Source organism: Hippopotamus amphibius, chromosome 1 (assembly GCF_030028045.1).
Source record: "Hippopotamus amphibius kiboko isolate mHipAmp2 chromosome 1, mHipAmp2.hap2, whole genome shotgun sequence".
Classification (NCBI taxonomy): domain Eukaryota; kingdom Metazoa; phylum Chordata; class Mammalia; order Artiodactyla; family Hippopotamidae; genus Hippopotamus; species Hippopotamus amphibius.
In genome coordinates this window covers 40,234,988-40,247,859 of record NC_080186.1, presented here as the reverse complement: position 1 = coordinate 40,247,859, position 12,872 = coordinate 40,234,988, and the positions used below count along the sequence as shown (strand labels likewise).

At 46.1% G+C, this 12,872-nt stretch overlaps 1 protein-coding gene across 1 annotated transcript in view; it reads left to right on the top strand.

The window, feature by feature from the left end:
- The window catches only part of AGBL4 (AGBL carboxypeptidase 4), a 1,220,133-nt gene that overhangs the window by 1,103,678 nt on the left and 103,583 nt on the right, over nt 1–12,872 (top strand). The gene's annotated exons all lie outside the window — the stretch shown is intronic.

The following is a 12,872-nucleotide window of genomic DNA, read 5'->3' as shown; positions in this document are numbered from 1 at the left end:
AAGTAGAATGGTGATTTCCAGGGCCTGGGCAGGGAGGGGGAAGAGAAAGTTATTGTTTAATAGGTATAGATTTTCAGTTTTACGATATGAAAACAGTTTTAGAGATGGCTGGTGGTGATGGTTGCACAACATTATGAATGTACTTAATACCACTGAATTGTACACTAAAAATGATTAAAATGGTAAATTTTGTGTTATGTGTATTTTATCACAATAAAAAAAGTAATGGTACTGGGGTGGGGAGTCAAGGAAGGGAGGGAAAAAAAAAAGTAATGGTATGACTTATCAGTGCAATTTGAGCATCTTTGGAGAGTTCGAGGAGGATCTGGGGCCTAGGAGCTTTGAGGAATGAACACTGCAACTTCAGGTATCATAGAGCCAAGAGCTACAAGGCCATGGTTGGAAGGCCTTTGGGGTCAGGGGTGATGGGCTGAGTCAGCCTATGATGGTTGGCGATTCTCAGTGTCCTGCAATAGGTGTGACTATCCCCACACAGTGCAGCCCTTGCACTCTCTCTCTCTGCCACCTCCTCCTCCCCATCACTTCCTTTGCAGAGAAGACAGCCTCCATCCCCACCTGTACCCCACTGAGCCTGTGTGATGCACAAGTCGCCTTGCATTTGAAAAACAGACTCTCCATCTCCACATGACAATATGAAACTCTGCTTTGGGTTTGCGTTTCTTAATTAGGTGCTTGTCATTGTGTATTCCATAGAGCCACGTATAAGTAAACAGTCATAGACCTTTGAATAAATTTATTGGTTTTATTTATGTTTCTGGGCATAAAAATCTATAATTACCAGGTACAGCCTCCGTATACCTGGTATTTAATGACAATTACTTTTTGTTACCATAGAAATGAGTCCAAAGTAGTTACCCATAATTTCTCATTTCCCAAACCTCACACATGCTGAATTGCAATATTACCATAGTAATTGCCTATTAGTCATCATAAAATACGCAGTTACCCAAAAGATAGCAGGATGCTGTGAAATTTCTCATCTTCTGGAAGGCTCCGTGCTTCTTGGGAGTGTGGAGGTGGGGGAGAGGAACAGACCTCCATGAGTGGTGCAGAAATGATTCAGCTTTCTCACATGGCACTGCAGACCCTGCGGTGGAAATGGATGCTGCTACCATCCGATCTGCAGACTCCAACACATTATGTCTCTTGGCCCCGGCAAGCCTCACGTAGCAAAGAATGCTCCAGTGCAGTAAATCCAGTTTAACTAAGGTTTGTCGAGGGCCTGCTGAGTGTCAGGCCCTGTGCTGCGCCTTAGGGAAGCAGATGGAAATCAGAGGCAGCCCTTGGCAATAAGAAGCCCAGTGTTTGTACTGGAGATGTGTGTGTGATGCTGTGGAGGTCTGGACATGATTAGAGCTAATGTCTAAGTGCCTACTACCCATACATTATATATATCATCTCCTCTGACCCTCACAACAGCCCTAAGGTGGAGGTAATACTGTGGCCCCTTTTTACTTAGGGAAGCAAATTGAGGCCCAGAGATACCAAGGAACTTGCCGCAGGTCCCCCAGCAGGAAGAGTCAGATCAGGTTTATGAATCCAGGCAGGCCAACCCCAGCCTACTACACATTCAACCCCCTGCAACACTGTATCCTGAAAGCAGGGAGTGCTTCTTTCTGACTGGGGGTGATGAGGGAGGGTTTTTGCAGGATGGAGGGTATAGAGGAGTTCACCAGACATAAAGGGAGATAAGGAGAAATTTGCACAGAAAACATCATTAAGTATGGCAGAGGGTGAAACACCAGGGGAGATATTTCCAACACACACACACATACGCACACACACACACACAAACACCGACATACACACAGACACACACGCAAACACACATATAGATACACACACGCAGACACATATTCACATGCACACACAGACATTGTAACTGACGAACCTTGCCCACCCCAACAGCCAAAGGGGCAAATATTTTTAACTGTCCAAAGTAGAATAGAACATAAAATTAGCTATGTAAAATGTAAAACACATGTCAATTTGTCAATTCTATTTGTTCTCTGACAGCAGAAAACTGTACATTTTTCATCAACTAGAAATGGAAACAAAGATCCACTGCAAGCTGCCTCACCAAGCGATACCTGCCAGACCCCTTCTCACTGTGCCTCTTTCCCCACCCAGGCCACACGTCCCCCTTGCTGCCTCTCCATAGCCTCATCAGCCTTGGAGTGGGACAGGAGCTCAGAGACATCTAGTCCAGTGCCTGCCCAGGGCAGGGAACCCTTAAGAAGTGCTGCACTAATGCCAGCTCTCTTAGGGGGTGTTTGTATCCAGGCTAAACCTGCCAGCCCATCACTCTTCTTTCTCCCCCTGAAGGATTAGTCAAGTTCAGTTCATCTTTCACACGGTAGCCCTTCAGTTGTTTGAGGATTGTGTGTCCCCACTCCTCTCCACTCCTCACTCACTCCAAACACTGCCAGCTCCTGTTCTCCAGGCTGAATATTCCCAAAGCTTTAACAACTTTTCCTATGTAATCTGAAATCCATTCCCCTCCCCATCCTTACTGCTGTCCTCTGAACATGCTCCAAATGTATTTGAGGCATGGTGTCCAGGATTGACCAGTTATAATGATGAGAATGATGATTATGATGATGGTGATGACAATGGTGATGACAGTGATGATGCTGATGATGATGGTGGTGATGATGACGATGATGATGATGGTGTAGGTGATGGTGGTGGTGATGATGACGATGATGGTGATGACAATGGTGATGATGTTTCTGATGATGATGGTGGTGGTGGTGACGATGGTGATGATCATGATGGTGTAGATGATGGTGGTGGTGATGATGAAAGATGAATAGCTAACATTTATCAAACTTCCTGGGCATGGCCCTAGATATTTTGCATGTATTGTTTTATTTAATTCTTAAAACAACTCTATCATTATTCTCATTTTACAGATGAGGAGATGGAGGCATAGGTAGATTAGGTAACTTCCTTAAGTTCATAGAGCTAGCTAGTAGCACAGGAGAGGGAAGGGACCACCACAAGCCTAATTCTGGGGATGTGCTTCTCCCGGTACAGGCTAAATGCCCACTGCTATCTGACACCGAGATCTCGTCAACCTAAATCTTTCCACTTGCGTTCCTGCTAAGTCACCACCCCAATCCCCACCCCACGCGCACCCCACCTTCTCTGAGAACCTTACAGGGTGACATAGACAGGGTAGAAATCACACTCCCTCTTTGAACAAAGAGGAAACCAAGCCACAGAGAGGCTAAGTAACTTGCCCAAGGTCACACAGTGAGTGAGTTATTCAAGATGAAGCACAAGTAACCACAGGGGCCAGACAAAGCCTTACCTCCCAGAGTCTCTCTCCTGCTTTATGTAACCTGAGTGATGTTTCGACGGAGGCTGAAAGGACACTGGGGCTGGCAGTGTAATCAGGTGTCTAACCCACGAGTGCACACCGCCAAAACCAATTATTCAAATGAGCTTCCCAGCCAGGTTCCTCGGAAAAGGCCAGATGGCTAGATGTCTGTGGAGGCAGCGCCTCGCCTCTGTCCCTGCAGGCAGCTGAATAGTCTTTCAAAGTTACAGTTGATAGTGAGTTGATGTTAATAATTGATTCTACAGTGAAGACAGGCCTCTGAGGAGACAGTAAGCCAGAATTAGTGGCTGGGGAGTCCACAGGAGCAAAACAATGTGATAGAATCAAGAACTTCACTGTTCCTGGTTGAAGTTCCTAAACCACTGCTGGAACAGTGTCAGTTCTCTACATGCACTCCTTCTGGGGTTCCCCATTGACCGTCAGAAGGAACCTATAGTCTTTAGCCTGGCCTTTAAGGTGGACGCAGCATCCAGGAAGCTCCTTCAGCTTCATCTCCCACTGTCCTCCTTGCCCGGAGCTCAGATGCTCACCCAGCACATACTTTCCACCGTGCACTGGAGATCTGAGTTGGGCTTGGCCCCACACTTGTCCTCCAAGAGGAGGTACTGGTGAGATGGGTCTTGAGGGGTGAGTGGGAGTTAGCCAGGTGAAGAGATTGGCAATACATAACGGAGTAAGACTGTTAAATAACAACAGTGATGGTAACAATACAAACAGTACTGGAATTATACAGGCTGTCAGGCCCTCTTCTAATAGTTTTTAATGTATCATTCCCACTGGAGGTTTAGGATGATAACTTATCATGCTTCTGCTGCCACTCTCAGCCTACTTCCACCGGTGTAGGAGGAGATACAGGGACCAGAAAAATAGAGGTCAGAATACTAGCTTTGTTATTGATAAGAGCAGGATTTGAAAGGCCTGGCTTATATCTGTGGCTAAAATTGGCCTCCTTATACTTCAGCCCAAGATTCAACTTCCCCACCAGCCACAAGCCGAGGGGGAGGTGAGCTGCCTCCCAGAAGGCACACCAAGTGGAGGAGAGGGGGCCAGAATGGACCTTCCCTTCAGGGTCACAGATCCAAACAAGCTGTGCCAGGAGGGCCAGGCCCAACAGGCTCTGCTCCTTCTCTCAGGTTGACCCCTCAGATAAATTCCGTTTCCTCCCTCGGGAAGAGGAAGCGAGGGGATGGAGATGAAGAGCTGTTCCCCTTATTCCTGGGGATTAAAAGTCCCCTTTGGGGTTGAAAGCAAAGGGGAGTTTCTGCCAACAACCCCATGAGACTGTGAAGTAGGTTCTTGTATTATCCTCATTTTATAGACAAGGAAATTGAAGCACATAGAGCAGTGAACTCACTTGCCCAAGGTCCCACCTGAGGGAGATCCAGGAGTCAAAACCAGAGAGCTGACTTGGAGCCCAGGTGCTCCGCCTCTGCACCCTGCTGCCTGAGCCCCGAGTGAGCAGGAGCCCTGGGCACTGCCAGGTGGTCTGACATGGCTGGTGCACACGGTCAGGGCTGCAGCCCACCATGGAGGTTCGTGCACCACACGGAGGCGCAGAGGGCAAGTGGAGGCAGACAAGCCTTGCCACTTGGAGGCACCGCCCCTGTCCACAGAAGGGGGTGCCTTTTTGTAACTAGCTCATAGGACATATAACGTGCAAGCCTTGCTTGGTGCACAGGTTGGGGGACAGGATGCAAGAAGCTGGCAGAGTACATGTGGACCAGTTTGTGGAGGACTGTGAGAGTCACACCGAGATCGAACTATAAGACCAGCTCATATGTGTGTAGTGCTTATCTCAGACAGGATGGTGTCCCCAGCATTTACATGACTGATCTCATTTAATCCTGTAAGCAACCCTCTGAGGGAGGCAACATCCACATTTTGCAGATCAGGGCTGAGGCACAGAAGGTTAAGCCACCAGCTTATTCATGGCCGTGCTGGGATCTTATGTAGGCAGGGAGGCTCTGGAGTCCACACTTGCTACGTAAGCCACTTCTCAGGCTCAGACCAGGTGGGCCAGGGTCTTGCCAGCTCCCAGATCTGTGAGGACCTAAAGGACTGTTTTTCCCTTTAGTGCTTCCTCTGCCCCTTTACACTAAAGAAATAGAAATAGCCGATTCCTAGCTCCAAGGGCCAGTGTACTCCTTTAGAAAACGTGCCCCTTGGGCCTTTTAAATGGTTCTTTTTACTCTTTGTCAGTGTTCTTATAGAGAGAAAAATAATCCATCCGTTCTGGAACAGACTTTCAACTTCACGCTGACATAGCTGTGTGACCTTGGTCTCAGTTTCCCCATCTTTGAAATGTGGGGATTGGGTTTTATCAAATCTTGGGTTTTTCCAGTTGGTAATTGGCTCTCAGAACTGCTTTAAGTCTCAGCGCTGAGATCCCCTCAAGCCTGGTGTTTGTCGCTGCCCAGCAGGAGACAGGAAGGAGGAGGCTGAATCTTGGAGCACACATTCTCATGGTAAGGGAGAAAGCACTCCAACGAAGCTTCTCTTTGCCCACTAGGAATAAGCTCTTAAAGAAAGGGCCCCAGGGATTTTAGGGTTAGAGATGACGCCTTGCCCAGGTATGGTCTCAGCACCCCCTTCCCCAATCCTACCACCTTGCCAGAAGGACCACCACTGGAAGGTAGTCCACCACCTTGCAGACTCTTGGAGGTTGGAACCCCGAGAGCTCATCCTGGCTCTGCTGTGAACCTTGGGCACATCCAGGGCTGCCTGCCACGGACATGCAGTTTGTGCACAAAGGCTTCTGGTCTGGGGGTCAGGGTGGGCTGTGACTCTGCTCCCGACCCCACGCCTGGCCAGAGCAAGTGACATCATTTTGTACTTCACCAACCCAGAAGGGGCACCTGTTTCTAAGTTGTCAGCCTGGGGCAGGGGGCACCTTTTATTGATTTGCATAAAGGTAGCTTTCATGCCAAGTCCTGTTTGAGACCCAGTTTCCCATTTAAAAATTAGGGGGGTTGCATCCACCCCTCACCTCACGTGAGTCCCTCTCTCAGGCACTGAGCTGACTCCCAGGGCTGCTATGAGAGAAGAGAGCGATGGTCAAGAACCTAGGCTTTAGAGTGGCTGTAGAGTGGGCACACTGGGCTCATGTCCTGCCTATGTCCCTTGTCCTTGCTGGGCTAAGGGCAAATTACCTAATTCTGTTTATTTCCATTTCTTCATTTTAACTGCGAGTTGGCTATGTACCTGACACTAGGCTAACACTGAAGACTCAATGGCAAATTAAATCGATTTAGTCTCTGCCCTCCCAGTGCTTTCAGGTCTTTGAGCAAAACATGAATTTGTCCAAGGTCATAAAACTACTCAGTGGTAGATATGGGACTCAAACCCAAGTCCTTCTGAGTTGGAATCTATGTAATTATCCATCCCCTTCTCTGCCTCCACAGCCTGGGTCACATCCTTGTTGTGATTATCTAAGATGGAACGTGAGGGAAATGCTTTAACTATCTCGGTGGTGGTGACAGGGAGTGGATTGTTATAATTATCCCTTGTGTGTGTGTTTGGGACAAAGAACACTGCCCACTATCCTCTGTCTCCACCACGGCAGAGCTCAGCCCACCTGCTAAGCATTTTGCAGGAGCTGTTGATGACAGATTGTCTGGCATTCTGACACTGGCCAATCAATAGAGCTGGAAGGTGCCTCAGGCCAAGGGCAATTGAATCCCAACCTTTTAGTGACATTAAATAAAGCAATATTTATTTTGCTTTGGGTGCAAATATACTTAAGCCAATCCAGCTCATTGGTAATGCTGAAAAACTGATGCGTTTGAGGGACAATTGCATGCATGCCCCATACATCTCCGCTTGTCAACACCACCCTTCCAGGAGCATACAGCCCCACCGTGCTCAGGGTGAGATTGATCTGGAGCCACCAAGCTGCCTTTTTCTCTACCCTTAAGAGGAGATGAAAAGGAAACCATAAGGAGCGGAACTGAAATCATTGCTCTCTCTGTAGCTGCCGTTATTGCAACAGGGATGAGGCACAATGCCCTTCACAAGATGGAGCTATTTATTTGCCATTTAAATAATATTCTCTGGAACCATGTATCTCTGCCATTGGGCAGAGGAGGAGGAGAGCAGTACAAGAAGAGCAGACAAAGGAGTAGCCTAGCGTCTCTTTCATAGATCACATAGCCTCCTTGATGACTCGGGGGACTCAAAGTGTCATTGGGTTCAATAAGGCCTGGGTTTGAATCCCAGGTCTATAGTCTAGTAGTTGTTAAGTGACCTTCTCAAAGTCATATCTCTCTTGGATTTTATTTGCTCAGTTATAAAATGGGAATAAATACTACCTACCTCACTTTGCTATTGTAAGAGTGTCTAGCATGTAACAAGTACTTAAATACTTTTCAAAATATGTCTTCAAGTAATTATCTAAACCTTTTTTGCAAACCTTCAGGGTATTTGTTCATGCATTTGTGCATCTGTTCAATAATCTATTCAATAATCTATTTATTCAATAGATATATTGAACCTTCTCTGCACTTGGGTCTGTAGTAGGGAAGTTGGAGTAGAAGTGGGCAAGATGACACAGACATAGTCCCTGCTCTCATTGGGCTCACAGTTTGGAAGAAGAAGGAAAGGATACTCAAGAGTATCTCCAACTCAAGAGAAAGAAGTTATATACTATGAAGTTATATATAAACTTGACTTCCATAAATATGGATTTTTCTAGAATGGCCCTAATGTCAAATATTCTATCTCATTGGTGCCATAAACAGCCCCACTCATGTCAGAACATGGGTCCTGATTTTGAGCTCATGCAAATATTTTACCTTGAAAATAAATCAGAGTATAGTAGAGGACCAAGCAGACAGAGGCCCAGAGCAGAGACCCCAGATTTCACACTCAGTGACCCTAAAGTGGCAATCATACAGGTGAGAGCCGGGCATCTGGAGGTCATCTTGTCCATTCCCCTATCTTTAGGCAGCTGATTTGGGTCCTGAAACCACTGAAGAGAAAGAACCTGCACCAGCACTGCCCTCCCAGTGCCTGTAGCCCAGTGAAGGACACAAGCATAAAACACAAGCATAACACTATTAGAAAGGTGTAGAATTTCCAAGCTTTCTACTTCCCTGACTTCTCACATACCATGAACTCTGCCTGGAATGCTCTCTCATGTCTTGACTTTGGCAAACTCCCATCTTCTCTTCAAAGTTCTGAGCAATGTGAGAACTTCTAGAGGCAAGGATTGGGTCTGGTGCAAATCTCAAATGTTGGAAAATGCATGCAATTAATGTTAAGATATTGGTAACCCTTAACTATTTGGCGTTTCTTTTGAAAACTGTATCAATCCTTTTTCTAGAATATTTTGTTTGCTTTCTATTTCAACTTAACTTTATTCAAAAGGTATGCTTCCTCCAAGTTCCTAACTTTGGAGGTAAAGCCCAGTTATTGTTGCTTTCGAATCATTTAATGAGAGAGCTGAAAGAATCCTCCATGAGTGAAGTATAACCCCCTTGTTTTACAAAGAAGAACATGGAGCCCAGGGGAGGGAGGTGACTTCCCCAAGTTGACATACACATTTGAGGTAAAGTCTGTCCCCCAGCCCCTAGCCAAGGCTCCTGCAACTTTACTAAGATGTTTTCTTCAATAAATATCATCTTTCTACTGATAGACTGGTTGCCAGTAGAAGCAGATATAAAAATCAGCTCAAAAATACCCAGCACAGGTACTACTGATTTAAGAGTTCCACAAATGCTTTAGATTCTAAAACGCTCCAGGATTCTTGAGGATTGAATTGCATTTGAATCATCAGCCATGCTTTGCTTTCATCTTCAGGCTGGATCAAGGAGTGGATCTGTCAGGATCTCTAACCAAGAACACTTTTCCTTCAAAATGTATGTTTCCTCCAAGTTCCTAACTTTGGAGGTAAAGCCCAGTTATTGATGCTTTCGAATCATTCAGTTTAGAATCTCACTTTTTTGAATCAAAGAGGCTTCCTGGAAGCAGTATGGCTAGATGTGAAGACATGGAGCCCAGGGCCAAGACACCTGGATTCCAGTCTGGGCCCTGTGGAGTACAGGTTAGGTGACCTTGGAGGAATGGCTTACCTTATCTTCTCTGGCCCTCAATGCTCTCACTTGAAAAATGGAATCCTCATGTGTGGCTGGGTGGTTGTGAGAACTATATCATATGAGATAGGAAAATGCTTGGGAAAGAATGAAATGTTCATTCAACAACTACATCTTTAATAACTATGTCTACTCTAGTCCAGGCTCCTTGTCAGGCACAGGAATAGAAACACAAATAAGGCATCAGCCTTGCACTTGAGGAATTCATGGTCCAGCGGGGAAGACAGATTCAATAATTACTACATCTTGTGCTGTAGCCATTCCAATGTGGGAGCAATGGATGCCATGGTAGCAGAGGAAAAGCACCCATCCCACATTTGTAGAGAGTAAGTCAGCGAGACTTCCTGGAGTAAGTGATATTTATGTTTAGACAATTTCAACAATACCACAGTCCCCACCACTGCCGCTCTCATCACTGGCTACCATTTATTCAATGTTCATTCTGTCTGAGGATTCTTCTGGGCCATTTACAGACACTAGTTCATGTATGCAATCCAGAAGTTCAAGGTTGTTATCCTCATTATACATATGATAAAACAGAAACCCAGAGGGCTTTTAAAAGAAGACATTTTAAAAAGGTCACATAGCTGGTAAGGAGTACAGCCAAAACTTAAGCCTAACGACTCCCAAAGCTTCTGGTCTTCCCAACATAGCCGCATTGTCCTGTGTGATTCTGTGGGGCAAAGCTGAGACTGATGGAGGAAGTCACCAGAAGACAAAGTTCAGCTAAAGAGAAGGAAGGCTTTCTTAACAGAGCTGCCCAAGAATGGGATAAGCTGTTGGGGAGGTGGTGAGTACCAGGTCTTGGAAGTGTCATGGAGCAAGCTGGTGACTTGACCAAGACTTTGCTGAGGACATTCTTATATGGGAGAGGGAGAGGTAGGCAAGCTAACCATCTCAAAGGATACAGTTGTTTATGATTAAGTCCTGTTATCAACAGCAGTGTTCCCTTCCAAATTTTTAGATGATCAGCCTGGGCTGGAAGAGCTCTGTGGGAACAGCACCCAGACCTATGGTTTTGTCTGCATGGTAACCAGCCATTGGGAAGTGGGCAATATAGGGGCCTGCTGGAGCTTTCCATAAATTAGCCCTCACAGCCATGTGGTTAGGGATGCTCTCAGTTAAAGAAACAGGGACTAACTCCACCACTTAAGCAAAAATGGAATTTATAGGAAGGGGCTTATAGAATGAAGCAGAAGCTGGAGGACCAGACTTGGAAAACAACCAACTAACAGAGAAGCTCTGGAGGGTAGAAAAATTGGCTGTTGGCAGGAATAATCTACCTCTGTTCCACGGTAGCACTGCTGTATGACCCAACTCCCAGTCTGGCATCACCTGCAAGTTTAAGTCCTAGACAGAAGTAGCTATTTCCTGAGTCTGGGTTTCCTGCCACTGCCCTGGCTGCCAGGCCATCTGGCCCATCTCTCTTCTGGGGTAAGAGAAAAGGCACCACCACAGTCTCATCATCTTGTAATGATAGAGGAACGAACTCTCCCCAGCCCTGCTCCATCTAGTTACAGAGTTAGATGCTGGGCAGTCCCCAAAGAAAATGGACAAATGCCTACTATGTTAGGAGGAAACAGAGCATGGATGTGAATTCAAATCTGAGTTCCAGTCTGAGGGGAAAGCCAGGAGGTTATCCCTGACCGCCACTGTCTGCTGCATGCTCCAGCCCCCGATGGACCGCAAACCTATTAGTCTATGTCACTCATACAGCATGTCGCACAAAACAATGACAAAGTACAAGGAAACAATAACATAACATCTTTGATCTGCTATTATGTGCCAGAACCTGTGCTAAATTAAGTTTGTTACATGTATTATCTCATTTAATCCTCATGACGTGGTCCTGAATTATAAATGTACATAAGTGTGTGAGCAGATCTTCTTCCTCCTGTTAGACTATGTTTCTTGTGAGCACAGAGTGTGAGAATGCTTGTAAACCAATCCTGATGTCACCTCTTCTCTCGAGCAAGTTGTTTGTAACCTCTCTGTGCTTCAGTTTCCACATCTGCAAAATGGGAATGATAATAGCACCTCCCTCATAAGATTGACATAGATAAAGTATTTCACACTTAGTAAAGTACTTAATTCTTGGGACAAAGTAATGTCAGTAACTGTTCTGTTGACTGTGCTCCGTTGACTGTGATGGTGATGTTGTTGCGACCTGCATGTGACTGTTTCTGTTCCCACTCTGCCATTGATGAGAAGCCAGCATCAGCACTTGCTTCATCTAAGTATAGCAATGCAAAGACAACATAGTGACCCTCCATGCCAAGTACTTGAGGCCCTTACGTATCCCCTCCCACTCGCTTTACAGCTCACCATCACCACCTCTTCACTACCTATATACACAGTACTCTGTGATTCAGTCAAACCAAGTTGTCCACCATTCCCCTGATAACCTAGGTGGCTTCACAGTTCCTTTCTTTGCTTACACTTTTCCTTCTGCCCCCACCACCTGGAAAAATTCTATTCATTCAGCAAGATGCAACACAAATGGTTTCCCCTCAATGAAGCCTTTCCCCATGTGTCCCCACGAAACATTAGTTGTTCTCCCATGGGGTTGCCTGCCAATTTATTTTAAGTGATGGGAAAATTATTATTATTTACTCCCCACTCCCACTCCAACCACCTTGAAGGAGAGGTGTGTCCCAAGTAGGATTCTTTATTTTTCTGAATAATGTGAGCAGTGGGGATGTAAATGTAATAAGCTGAGAGGGGATTAAATTTTATCACTTAAGGAAATAGAGGGGTTTGAGAAATAAGATGGGATGGGTAAAATAGTGGGACAGAGGGATAGGGAAGAAAAAGGGGGCACAATTTGGGCAGAGAATGGCCATCATCAGTCTTGAATCTGGTTAAAAATCTGCAAAGAGCAGAATTTTATCCTATAGGTGATGGATAATCATAGATGAATCTTGATCAAGAAAGCAAGATCGTCAGATCTGTGTGGGAGACATTCTGGAGACAGGAGGAGGATGGATGTGGTCATTTGAGTTGTAAGCAAGTGCAGGGTTTCTAAAGTTGTTCCTCAGCGTGGGCTGGCCTGGCCTACAGCATGCAATGGCCCAGCAGACAGAAGCGTGGGCCCAGAGACCTGGGGCAGGGGCATCTTCCCAAGGACAAGCAGGGCTTTGAGTAGATCTGGAGAATGAAAAGGAGGAAGAGGGAGAGGAGGAGACCAGAGATCACGGTCCCACTTGCTGTGGTGAAGTAATTAATGTGCCTGAGGGAGATTATGGAGAAGGTGGGCAGGGTAGCCCTCACTGAGCAGGTGACCTGTGAGCAAAGACTGGTGCTAAGTGAGAATGAATCACTCAGCTATCTGGAGGAAGAGGCTTCCAGGCAGAGGGAACAGCCTGTGCAAAAGGCCTGGGGCTGGAAGCACCCGCTGTGTTAGAGGAACAGTAAGA